This window comes from Bacillus rossius, chromosome 1 (genome assembly GCF_032445375.1).
Source record: "Bacillus rossius redtenbacheri isolate Brsri chromosome 1, Brsri_v3, whole genome shotgun sequence".
Lineage (NCBI taxonomy): Eukaryota > Metazoa > Arthropoda > Insecta > Phasmatodea > Bacillidae > Bacillus > Bacillus rossius.
In genome coordinates this window covers 303,076,640-303,087,801 of record NC_086330.1, presented here as the reverse complement: position 1 = coordinate 303,087,801, position 11,162 = coordinate 303,076,640, and the positions used below count along the sequence as shown (strand labels likewise).

At 39.2% G+C, this 11,162-nt stretch overlaps 1 long non-coding RNA gene across 1 annotated transcript; it reads left to right on the top strand.

The window, feature by feature from the left end:
• Window positions 1–1,396: 1,396 nt before the first annotated feature.
• LOC134527836 (uncharacterized) lies at window positions 1,397–10,945 on the top strand. Its single transcript, XR_010074297.1, has 3 exons — window positions 1,397–4,844; window positions 7,086–9,880; window positions 10,129–10,945. It is a non-coding gene; the product is annotated as an uncharacterized LOC134527836 (long non-coding RNA).
• Window positions 10,946–11,162: the final 217 nt, after the last annotated feature.

Genomic DNA, 11,162 nt, shown 5'->3' with positions numbered 1-11,162 from the left:
TTACATAGAAACAACTCGCTTGGCATCAACTAGTCTTAACTTCATAAAATACTTTACTGTACCTAGGATCATAGGTTCGTCATCCCGTACAGGATGTCTGGTGAGAGCTGAACTAAGGAGATTTTGCAAAATAACATAATACTTAATTAAAATTATTTTATTCTTAAAGTCAAATACTCAACATCATTTTAAAGAACATTTAAATAGCGGGATTACAATTTAAAACAATAATCTCTTTACTTCCTTAACGATTGAACGACCTTACAAGAGAGAGAATGAGAGAACTTCACTAAACACTTCCCTAGTCCTTCCGAATACCTCAAATCATAATTAATACTTAAAATTAAAACAAAGATAAGTCCATACTCACATTTTCCGAAAAGCCTTTCTTGATCGATTACTTAAAACTAACGTAGGGGCCTCTCCTGCCCTTAAAATCCGAACGAACATTACATTTTAAAAAATTATAACTAAACGACTAGTGACAAGGGCCATTGCCTCCGCCCGAAAGCTTGAAGATGACTACATTATGACCTAACTTAAATTAAACGACTCGTGGCCTCTGGCGTCGGCCATAGCTTCCGCCCGAAAGCTTGAATTCCTACATCACGAACGAACTAACAACTCGTGACCACAGGTGAGACGCATAGCCTCCGCCTGAGTGAGCCTGAATTCCTACATCACGAACGAACTAACAACTCGTGACCACAGGTGAGACGCATAGCCTCCGCCTGAGTGAGCCCCGAGTCACCAATCACTTGCGCTTAAATTCGCGCGCCCTGCCGCGCCTACCATAACAAAAGCTCGTTATTGAAGTCAAATTTACTAAACAACTAACTAGAACATCTGGGAAGACTACCCCCCCTCTACCCCAATGTGCAGGCCACACCGCGCGGCTTGTTACGACAGCGCGCCCCAGTAACTGCGGCCCGTGGCTGCGCCAGCGTGCGGCCAAACAAACAAACAAAATTCTGCAAGCCCGCAGCGCGCCGCGCCGGCCCCGTGCCCCAATTACTTGGTCACGCCACTTGCGCTGACGAGTGAACAGAGCAGCCAGCCCAGAGTCCCGTCAGTAAAGTCCCTAAATTTGATTTCAACAACCCTGCAAAATTTCAACCCGCGACATTTGTCACGTCTCACTTTCAGAGGGGGGGTTCAATTCTTCAAAAATGTAGCTCTGAACATAAGAAACTCAAAACATTAACTAGCCATAGAGCATCTCACTGAGGATTGAATCTTAGTAGGTGTATTCTTATACAAGAATAGAAAATCAGGATACTGAGAAAAAAATAAGAGTAACCTAAAAACAATAGAACAATCACATTTATTTATAACAATTAAATAAAGCTGACAAATAATGAGGCACCTTCCATGTCCGCTACCAGCCTTATAGATATTCCGACAGAAAAACAATAAACCATATATAAGATTTTCTTAGTAGTACTAACACATTAACATAATCGTAATAATTTCCTCCAGGCCACCCAGTGATACCAAGCTTCATTAGCTCTTCCACAACTTCATTTTTAAAATTTATTAAGAACATCCACTACCTTGAAACGGATTTTAGAAATTATTTAGTTTAAGTTTATAACGTCATCATTTACATGAAAAGACAAGGATCGTGATGCAAACAAATTACTGAGTTATACTTGAAAATAAAAAGGGAACGGTAGTGCTCAACGTATTACACGTTAAAACCACTAAGTTTCTAAGAACAAATTATTTATAAGAGCAAATAATACACCAAACGAGAATTTTTAAAGTTAACTACGAAGAAACACTGAAGGCTAAGAGTCCGGCATCACTCAGGCGCCATTTCCGATAGCACTCACCTAACCATTACCAAGTCGCCGCGCGGCCGGGCAGCATGACAGCCTTCCACAGGATTACCGCATGTGAATAAACATACTGTCCTAATTTAAATCTTAATTTGGCCATCTTATTAAGTTTCTGAACTCTTCCTGAGACTCCTGTAAAACCTCTTGGTTCTGCGGATTTCCAACAACTTTTCGGTACTAATCTATCCTCAATTAGTGATACCGCAGCTCCTGTATCGATAAAAACGGGGATTTCTTTTCCGAACATTTTTGTCTTCTGACTTAAAATACCGTCATTTTGTAAAAGAGACATTTGGTTAACAAGGGACGAGTTGTCACCCCGACCGACTCTCGCCCTATTTAGTTTCCCTGTTGTGACGTTTTGCAATCTCGTATCAAGTGACCTGGTCGTTTGCATTTTAAACAAATCGGCCTACCATCTGAGGTCCACTGTGGTCTGTCAGTTATTTTTGGAAATGAATTACTTGGGGTCTGCCTGAAAAAATTGTTGTTCTGATTTCGGTGGTATTGTGTTAGTGTACTGTTATTTTTGTAATTTCCTCCCTGAGTTCTAAACTGTGACTTTGGTTGTGCCTGTAATCTCATTTAGCATATTGGTCCAATAATAACGACGTATAATTTTGTCTGCGGTGCGAACTACTCCTAAGTGACCGCCAAAAGTGGGATTGTCGTGACTTTCCCTCAGAATTTCAGCCTTTAAGCGGGTTGAAATTTTGCAGGGTTGTTGAAATCAAATTTAGGGACTTTACTGACGGGACTCTGGGCTGGCTGCTCTGTTCACTCGTCAGCGCAAGTGGCGTGACCATGTAATTGGGGCACGGGGCCGGCGCGGCGCGCTGCGGGCTTGCAGAATTTTGTTTGTTTGTTTGGCCGCGCGCTGGCGCAGCCACGGGCCGCAGTTACTGGGGCGCGCTGTCGTAACAAGCCGCGCGGTGTGGCCTGCACATTGGGGTAGAGGGGGGGTAGTCTTCCCAGATGTTCTAGTTAGTTGTTTAGTAAATTTGACTTCAATAACGAGCTTTTGTTATGGTAGGCGCGGCAGGGCGCGCGAATTTAAGCGCAAGTGAGTGGTGACTCGGGGCTCACTCAGGCGGAGGCTATGCGTCTCACCTGTGGTCACGAGTTGTTAGTTCGTTCGTGATGTAGGAATTCAAGCTTTCGGGCGGAAGCTATGGTCGACGCCAGAGGCCACGAGTCGTTTAATTTAAGTTAGGTCATAATGTAGTCGTCAAGCTCACTCAGGCGGAGGCTATGCGTCTCACCTGTGGTCACGAGTTGTTAGTTCGTTCGTGATGTAGGAATTCAAGCTTTCGGGCGGAAGCTATGGTCGACGCCAGAGGCCACGAGTCGTTTAATTTAAGTTAGGTCATAATGTAGTCGTCAAGCTCACTCAGGCGGAGGCTATGCGTCTCACCTGTGGTCACGAGTTGTTAGTTCGTTCGTGATGTAGGAATTCAGGCTCACTCAGGCGGAGACTATGCGTCTCACCTGTGGCCACGAGTTGTTTAGTTAGTTCGTTCGTGATGTAGTTTAAGTTAGGTCATAATGTAGTCGTCAAGCTTTCGGGCGGAGGCTATGGCCCTCGTCAGGGGTCACGCGTCATAGTTTTTAAAATGTAATGTTCGTTCGGGATTTCAAGGGCAGGAGAGGCCCCTACGTTATTTTTTTTAAAGTAATCGATCAAGAAAGGCTTTTCGGAAAATGTGAGTATGGACTTATCTTTGTTTTAATTTTAAGTATTAATTATGATTTGAGGTATTCGGAAGGACTAGGGAAGTGTTTAGTGAAGTTCTCTCATTCTCTCTCTTGTAAGGTCGTTCAATCGTTAAGGAAGTAAAGAGATTATTGTTTTAAATTGTAATCCCGCTATTCAAATGTTCTTTAAAATGATGTTGAGTATTTGACTTTAAGAATAAAATAATTTTAATTAAGTATTATGTTATTTTGCAAAATCTCCTTAGTTCAGCTCTCACCAGACATCCTGTACGGGATGACGAACCTATGATCCTAGGTACAGTAAAGTATTTTATGAAGTTAAGACTAGTTGATGCCAAGCGAGTTGTTTCTATGTAAAGAGCTACGATTCTCTCCCCCCTCTGAAGGTGGCTCGTGACAGAAATGGCGGTGGCACCGGCTAGGTGCACGTTACAAGAAATGGTAGAGTTCGCCGGATAGGTTCTATTTCTGGAGAGAGAGAGAGGTAGATTTTTATGTTTATTATTAAGTTAGTTTCAGCTTCTGATAGCAGGTTATTAAGAGTTTACTTGAGGAGAGGATTACGGAATTTAATCTAAGTGGAGGAAGTCTTTGAGATTTTTTTTTTGACGTAACAGATGATTATTTGAGTATACTTGTAAGGATAAAGTTTATAGTGATAAGTTGTTTTAAGTCGTTGAATTTATTGTAGATTTATATCGGGGATTATTACGTGAGGAGAATACGTTATAAGTTAAATGCTTATTAGAGATAATGCAAGTGGTTTAATTTAATTGAAGTTCATTTTAAGATTGTAGGTTAAGAGAATTATAATTTAAAATAAAGTTTTTTGTCGTAAATAGGAATTATTTTCAAGAGAAGTTTGTTTTGTTTTCGTGCGCGTAGGAGACGAGACGTACGAATTAAATCAGTCGAGGGAAGGATAAACGTTAGAAAGGAATTAAAGAGAAAACGAGAGTTTATGTAAAAGAGAGTTATAGAATTTATAGTGATGTTTTGTTTTAATTAGAAAAATGTTGAGAGTTGTTTCAGAACGACACGTCAGTGGACGTGGCAGAGTGAACACGTGACGGGGAGGTGCTGAGACCTAGCGGAGAACGGAGGAACCGCAAGCGAGGGTTGGCGCACCTGATGGAATTCGGTGACGTCACGGGCTCATACGGAGACGTGGACAGGCCGTGACCTTGTTTTGATCAGCTGTACGGTAACTTAGCGATAAGAAAATAGACTATTGGTTAAATAAATTTAAATTTAAGTGTGTTTTAGGAGAAGAGGAACTTTCAGTATGTAAGTAATTTATTTTAAGAAGTGTATGATGTATAGGCTAGAAGTGTTTCGTTGTAAGTTGTTTATGTTTTTGTTAGTTAAATTCTACCTCGGTTTTAAAAATATTTTTTTTGGGATTTGTAAACAGTAATAAGGAGGTACACTATAAAATCGATAAGCATTGAGAAAACTGGGAAGGCTAGATTTTGTGTGTAGAGGGAATTTACTCCAAAAGAACAGAGAGACAAAATTAATGTTTTCATTAGGGCGAGGGACCCTAAGGTGAGGCGTTGTGTCCCTGGGAAGAAAGGGAATTGTAGCGCAGACCATAGGAGATGGGCTGACTACGGAATTAAGGGTCAGGAGAATCCTGAGAGTTGTGAGTAGTTTGGGGCAGGAGTTCCCCATGGTAGTACCGAAGTGGCTATCCTGTATGGGATAGGGTACCATTTCAATGAAGTTTGTTGGTGGGGTTAGAGTCCCTTGCTGTGTAGTGGGCCTATAGCAGATAGGCACTACAGTGAAATTTTTGGTTATTTTGTGAGGTAAATTCCCTGGAGGTTAAGTAAGATTGGATTCAGTTAGGAAGGAGGGAAATGAGAAACATTGCTGTAGAGAGTTAGTGTACTTGCCTAATGTGAAATTGAATTTTACTAAATTAATTTAGGAGAAAGTTTTGTTCGGTAAATAAATAATAATGGAAGATAGCTAGATAATTAATTAATTTTTTTTGAGTAAGGTGTTTTAAGTAATGAAATAAAATAAGGTGAAGTAATTTGAATAATTGGGGAGGAGTTTCTTTAAGAGTTTAGATAATTGTTTTTGAATTTATTGAGATATTCAGCCAGTGAAGTTTGAATGTGAGAGATACAGTGAGATTTTAAGGAAATCGGTTGTTTATTAATTAGGACAAATGAGATTTTATGATTAAGAGTCAGTAAGCATAGTTAAAATTTACGACATGATATTTGTTGACAGTTTACAGTTATTAAGGAGAAAACAGAGTAATCTATTTATTTTTATTTTAATGGTTTGAAGATAAGATTATGAATTTTTTTTGGAAGTTTCTTTGGCATGTTGGAATAATTTTTTTTGATTTTTAGAATTTACAGAGAAAATTTAATTGATTTACATTAGTTTGGAAGTATGGAGGTTTAGTGTTCGATTAGCCCTAACTTGATGGTCGGATCCCAAAAGAATGCCGTAAAACCGATAGCCAATTGAGAGGAATGCGGTAGGCGCTTGTGTAGAGAGGGGTTGTGGGAAAACTCCTTGGGACTGATGGCAGATCAGGGGCCCTAAATAGTGTGTGATGCTGTAAAACCAGTGCAGAGAAAGCCTGGTATGCTTAAATTTTTGGGCACAGGTTATGTAAACCTGGGGTTCCATGGGATTTAGTCATGTTAGCTGCTGTGAGACATTAAGATTTCCAGGCTCCATAGTAAATTCAATGTAAATTTTTGTTTTCTTAAAATAATAAATTTGTTTTTAATTTTTTTGAGATATTTGATTTGTAACAGTGAATACAGACCCCGAGGAATAAGAGTCATGCTGTGAGAGGAGAAGGTGGTAGGCCTAAAAGGGTACAGGCACCACAGAGGTTATGTGCATTGCATAATTTAAATATAAGGAAACTTGAGAATTTGAAATTTTGTTGTTGGGTTGTACACCCATAAGAAGAGTATAGGCAGAATTTTTATTGTTATGAGATGTCTAATTTAATTGAAAAGAAGAAAGTTTAAAGATGCAAGGTAACATTATTATTGTAATAATTGAAAGAGATTAAGAGGTAGAGAGAAATAGGCAGTTTTTGTTTGTAAGTACTAAAGTTTACAAATAGAAATTTAGTAACTAAGAATGAATAATAAGTTAAGTCTAGTGTAAAAGTTTTTTTTAAGTTTGTTAAGTTAAGAGTCACAAGTAAATTTTTTTTTTAGAGAGAATGTCTTTGATAGGAAGTATTAGAAACTTATGGGAAGTTTAGGGTAACATAAATAATGTAGGTAATGAATAATAAATAGATGGTAGGTCTTAAGTTAGGATTAACATTTGAAGCAGAATTTAATTAAGAAGAAGGAAAATAAATAGGCCTAATGAAAAGAACAAAAAAGGATTTTATGGTAAAGCATTTTTTTTAAGTAATAAACAATGAATAATAATGTTGTTTCAGGGTAATGTGTACTAATAATACAATTTTTTTTTAGGACCAAAGAACAGGAATTATGTAATTTAAATTAACATGTATTTTTGAAACTGTTACAGATTCCTTAAGATGAGCTGAGCAGCAGTCCAGTTTACAAGATGACAAGAGTTCGAGAGACAAGATACAAGATCACTGAAACAAGAGCCAAGACTGAAGATTCAAGAGAAGAGAAAGCTGGCAGCCATGGACTTACAAGTGGAGATTAATAAGGTCATGTAAAGTTTTATTTTTTTTTATGGAAGACAGTAACTGGAGTTTTTTTTTGTTATAAACATTATTTACAGAACTTTTTAGGTTATAGTAATGTAATGGAACTAGTGAGTTGTGGTAGCTGTCAAAAAGAACTAATACCTTAAGTTTAATTTTTAAAGTTAATTTTCTTAATTTACAGAGGGATTAGTAGTTTTTTTAAACCTTATTTAGGTTGGAATTTAAATACAATAGCTTATTATAAATGTGTACGAACAGTTCAAGTTCACAGTACTGATAGGTAGGTCAGATGATCTTATTGATTTTGATGATTTGTTGTTTTGAGTTGATTTTTAGGTGTTGTGAATTAGACAATGAAATAGTTCTGAAAACTTAAATTATTTCAAGCTAAGAAATAGTAAAGTTAATTGTAACTCAAAGGACACCAGAATTTAATTTTTTTTTGAATTAGTAATGTTTGAAAATTTTATACTTTACAAGAAAGGTTATAAACAAACAGATCGGATGGAACAAGGATGCAGTAAATCACAATTTCATTTAGAATTATTGATTAGCTTTTGAGGTTATGAAGTAAAAGTAATTATAGTTTAAAAGTTTGAATAAAAAAAAATGTTTTTTTTTTATTTGTTTGAAATAGAAAGTTTAAAAGTTAATTAGTCATGATCTAGGTGGGTGATGGGGTGGGAATTGGCCACTCTTTTTCCCTATAACCTCCCTAACATGGCCTTCTATTACAACTAACAGAAATAAAGAAGAAGAAAAATGAAGAATTATTAGTTAGAATGTTTCTTTCATGAAGATACCTGATGAACTTTTACTGTTTGGAAGAATAGAAGCAAGGTTAGTCAGATATTTTTACTCAGAAGAAGAAGAAGATAAAGCAGTTTTATGACTCGACAAGCCAGAGATTGGTGTTTCCCCTCTGCGCTTCTATTGACTACGTTGTTTACTCTCATGGGATAGCTGGTTCGGCACCATGGAGAGAGATTGGTGGGCATTGTGGTTGCCCCCAGAAGAAAAGAAGAGTAGAAGAGGTTATGGGTGGGTCATGTGAACTGACCTTCAACCCAGTTACTTCGTGGGGACTATTTGCTGTATAGAGAAGATCAAGACTCAAGAGTTAGGGAAAATCATTGGAGGTCATGTTTCCCTTCCTTAAGTTTTTCCTATCAAATTATTTGCCTGATTAGATTATGCTAAGGGTGGGATACTTTATGTTAGCAGTTGAATTAATTAATTATATTTTTTTGTGTGTTTGCATCCTTGCCCATCGATTGCAGTTTAGTAGTTAGTTTTGTATTTGTCAGGCGTGATGGTAATGCCTGTTGATGATGTTTCAGAATTGTAATCTGTTCGTGATGAGGATGGCACAACTCCGAAGCAGATGTGGGGAGAAGTTGTGAGCTGCCCTGGAAGCCAGTCCAGTAGCTGTTGGAGTTGAGTGGTGTTTGCTGATGGCCAGCCCAGGGAGCTACTCTTCTCGACAACACTGACTTCGAGGAGTTGCACCAACCTTCACGAGATAAGAGTTTAATTAATTGAAACACTGTAAGGACACTTAATTTTTTTTGAAGAACGAAAGAAGTATGGTAATAAACGGAAACCGAAAAAAAAAAAATAATAATAATTATCAAGAATTTGCACATTGTTTAACGAATACTGAGAAACTAAGAACAGTAATTTAATTTGTAAAGAGAGCTTCACTAACAGAACAATTTTTTTAGAATTGAGAACTCGAGCCTCTGAAGGTTCCTGTGAGAACAAACCAGATAAAAGTTTTACATTTAATTTTATGAATACTTGTTGTTTTAAAATAAATCTTATGCAGAATCTAGATGTATGTTCAGACAGCAAGGAACTAAGAAAATTATTATTTTTGTGAAATGAGGAATTTATAGTTATGGTTTAATGGAAAAAGACAATTTGTAATTTTGAGGTAGCTCGATGGGGCTCGAGCTCTGTGAGGGGAGGGTTATGTCGCGGGTTGAAATTTTGCAGGGTTGTTGAAATCAAATTTAGGGACTTTACTGACGGGACTCTGGGCTGGCTGCTCTGTTCACTCGTCAGCGCAAGTGGCGTGACCATGTAATTGGGGCACGGGGCCGGCGCGGCGCGCTGCGGGCTTGCAGAATTTTGTTTGTTTGTTTGGCCGCGCGCTGGCGCAGCCACGGGCCGCAGTTACTGGGGCGCGCTGTCGTAACAAGCCGCGCGGTGTGGCCTGCACATTGGGGTAGAGGGGGGGTAGTCTTCCCAGATGTTCTAGTTAGTTGTTTAGTAAATTTGACTTCAATAACGAGCTTTTGTTATGGTAGGCGCGGCAGGGCGCGCGAATTTAAGCGCAAGTGAGTGGTGACTCGGGGCTCACTCAGGCGGAGGCTATGCGTCTCACCTGTGGTCACGAGTTGTTAGTTCGTTCGTGATGTAGGAATTCAAGCTTTCGGGCGGAAGCTATGGTCGACGCCAGAGGCCACGAGTCGTTTAATTTAAGTTAGGTCATAATGTAGTCGTCAAGCTCACTCAGGCGGAGGCTATGCGTCTCACCTGTGGTCACGAGTTGTTAGTTCGTTCGTGATGTAGGAATTCAAGCTTTCGGGCGGAAGCTATGGTCGACGCCAGAGGCCACGAGTCGTTTAATTTAAGTTAGGTCATAATGTAGTCGTCAAGCTCACTCAGGCGGAGGCTATGCGTCTCACCTGTGGTCACGAGTTGTTAGTTCGTTCGTGATGTAGGAATTCAGGCTCACTCAGGCGGAGGCTATGCGTCTCACCTGTGGTCACGAGTTGTTAGTTCGTTCGTGATGTAGGAATTCAGGCTCACTCAGGCGGAGACTATGCGTCTCACCTGTGGCCACGAGTTGTTTAGTTAGTTCGTTCGTGATGTAGTTTAAGTTAGGTCATAATGTAGTCGTCAAGCTTTCGGGCGGAGGCTATGGCCCTCGTCAGGGGTCACGCGTCATAGTTTTTAAAATGTAATGTTCGTTCGGGATTTCAAGGGCAGGAGAGGCCCCTACGTTATTTTTTTTAAAGTAATCGATCAAGAAAGGCTTTTCGGAAAATGTGAGTATGGACTTATCTTTGTTTTAATTTTAAGTATTAATTATGATTTGAGGTATTCGGAAGGACTAGGGAAGTGTTTAGTGAAGTTCTCTCATTCTCTCTCTTGTAAGGTCGTTCAATCGTTAAGGAAGTAAAGAGATTATTGTTTTAAATTGTAATCCCGCTATTCAAATGTTCTTTAAAATGATGTTGAGTATTTGACTTTAAGAATAAAATAATTTTAATTAAGTATTATGTTATTTTGCAAAATCTCCTTAGTTCAGCTCTCACCAGACATCCTGTACGGGATGACGAACCTATGATCCTAGGTACAGTAAAGTATTTTATGAAGTTAAGACTAGTTGATGCCAAGCGAGTTGTTTCTATGTAAAGAGCTACGATTCTCTCCCCCCTCTGAAGGTGGCTCGTGACAGAAATGGCGGTGGCACCGGCTAGGTGCACGTTACAACCATTGCATGGTGCATTACCGAGTTATACTTGAAAATAAAAAGGGAACGGTAGTGCTCAACGTATTACACGTTAAAACCACTAAGTTTCTAAGAACAAATTATTTATAAGAGCAAATAATACACCAAACGAGAATTTTTAAAGTTAACTACGAAGAAACACTGAAGGCTAAGAGTCCGGCATCACTCAGGCGCCATTTCCGATAGCACTCACCTAACCATTACCAAGTCGCCGCGCGGCCGGGCAGCATGACAGCCTTCCACAGGATTACCGCCCCGCGAAAACATTTTACATCTCTTTTAAGCTATTTTCTTGGCCGCAAAACCCCTACGGGGAAAACATCCTGACGGGAAGTTTTCCTGTGTTTTACAAACACGTAAAGTTATTACAACAAGCCGGCCGCGCGGTCGGCCGCGCCAGGTT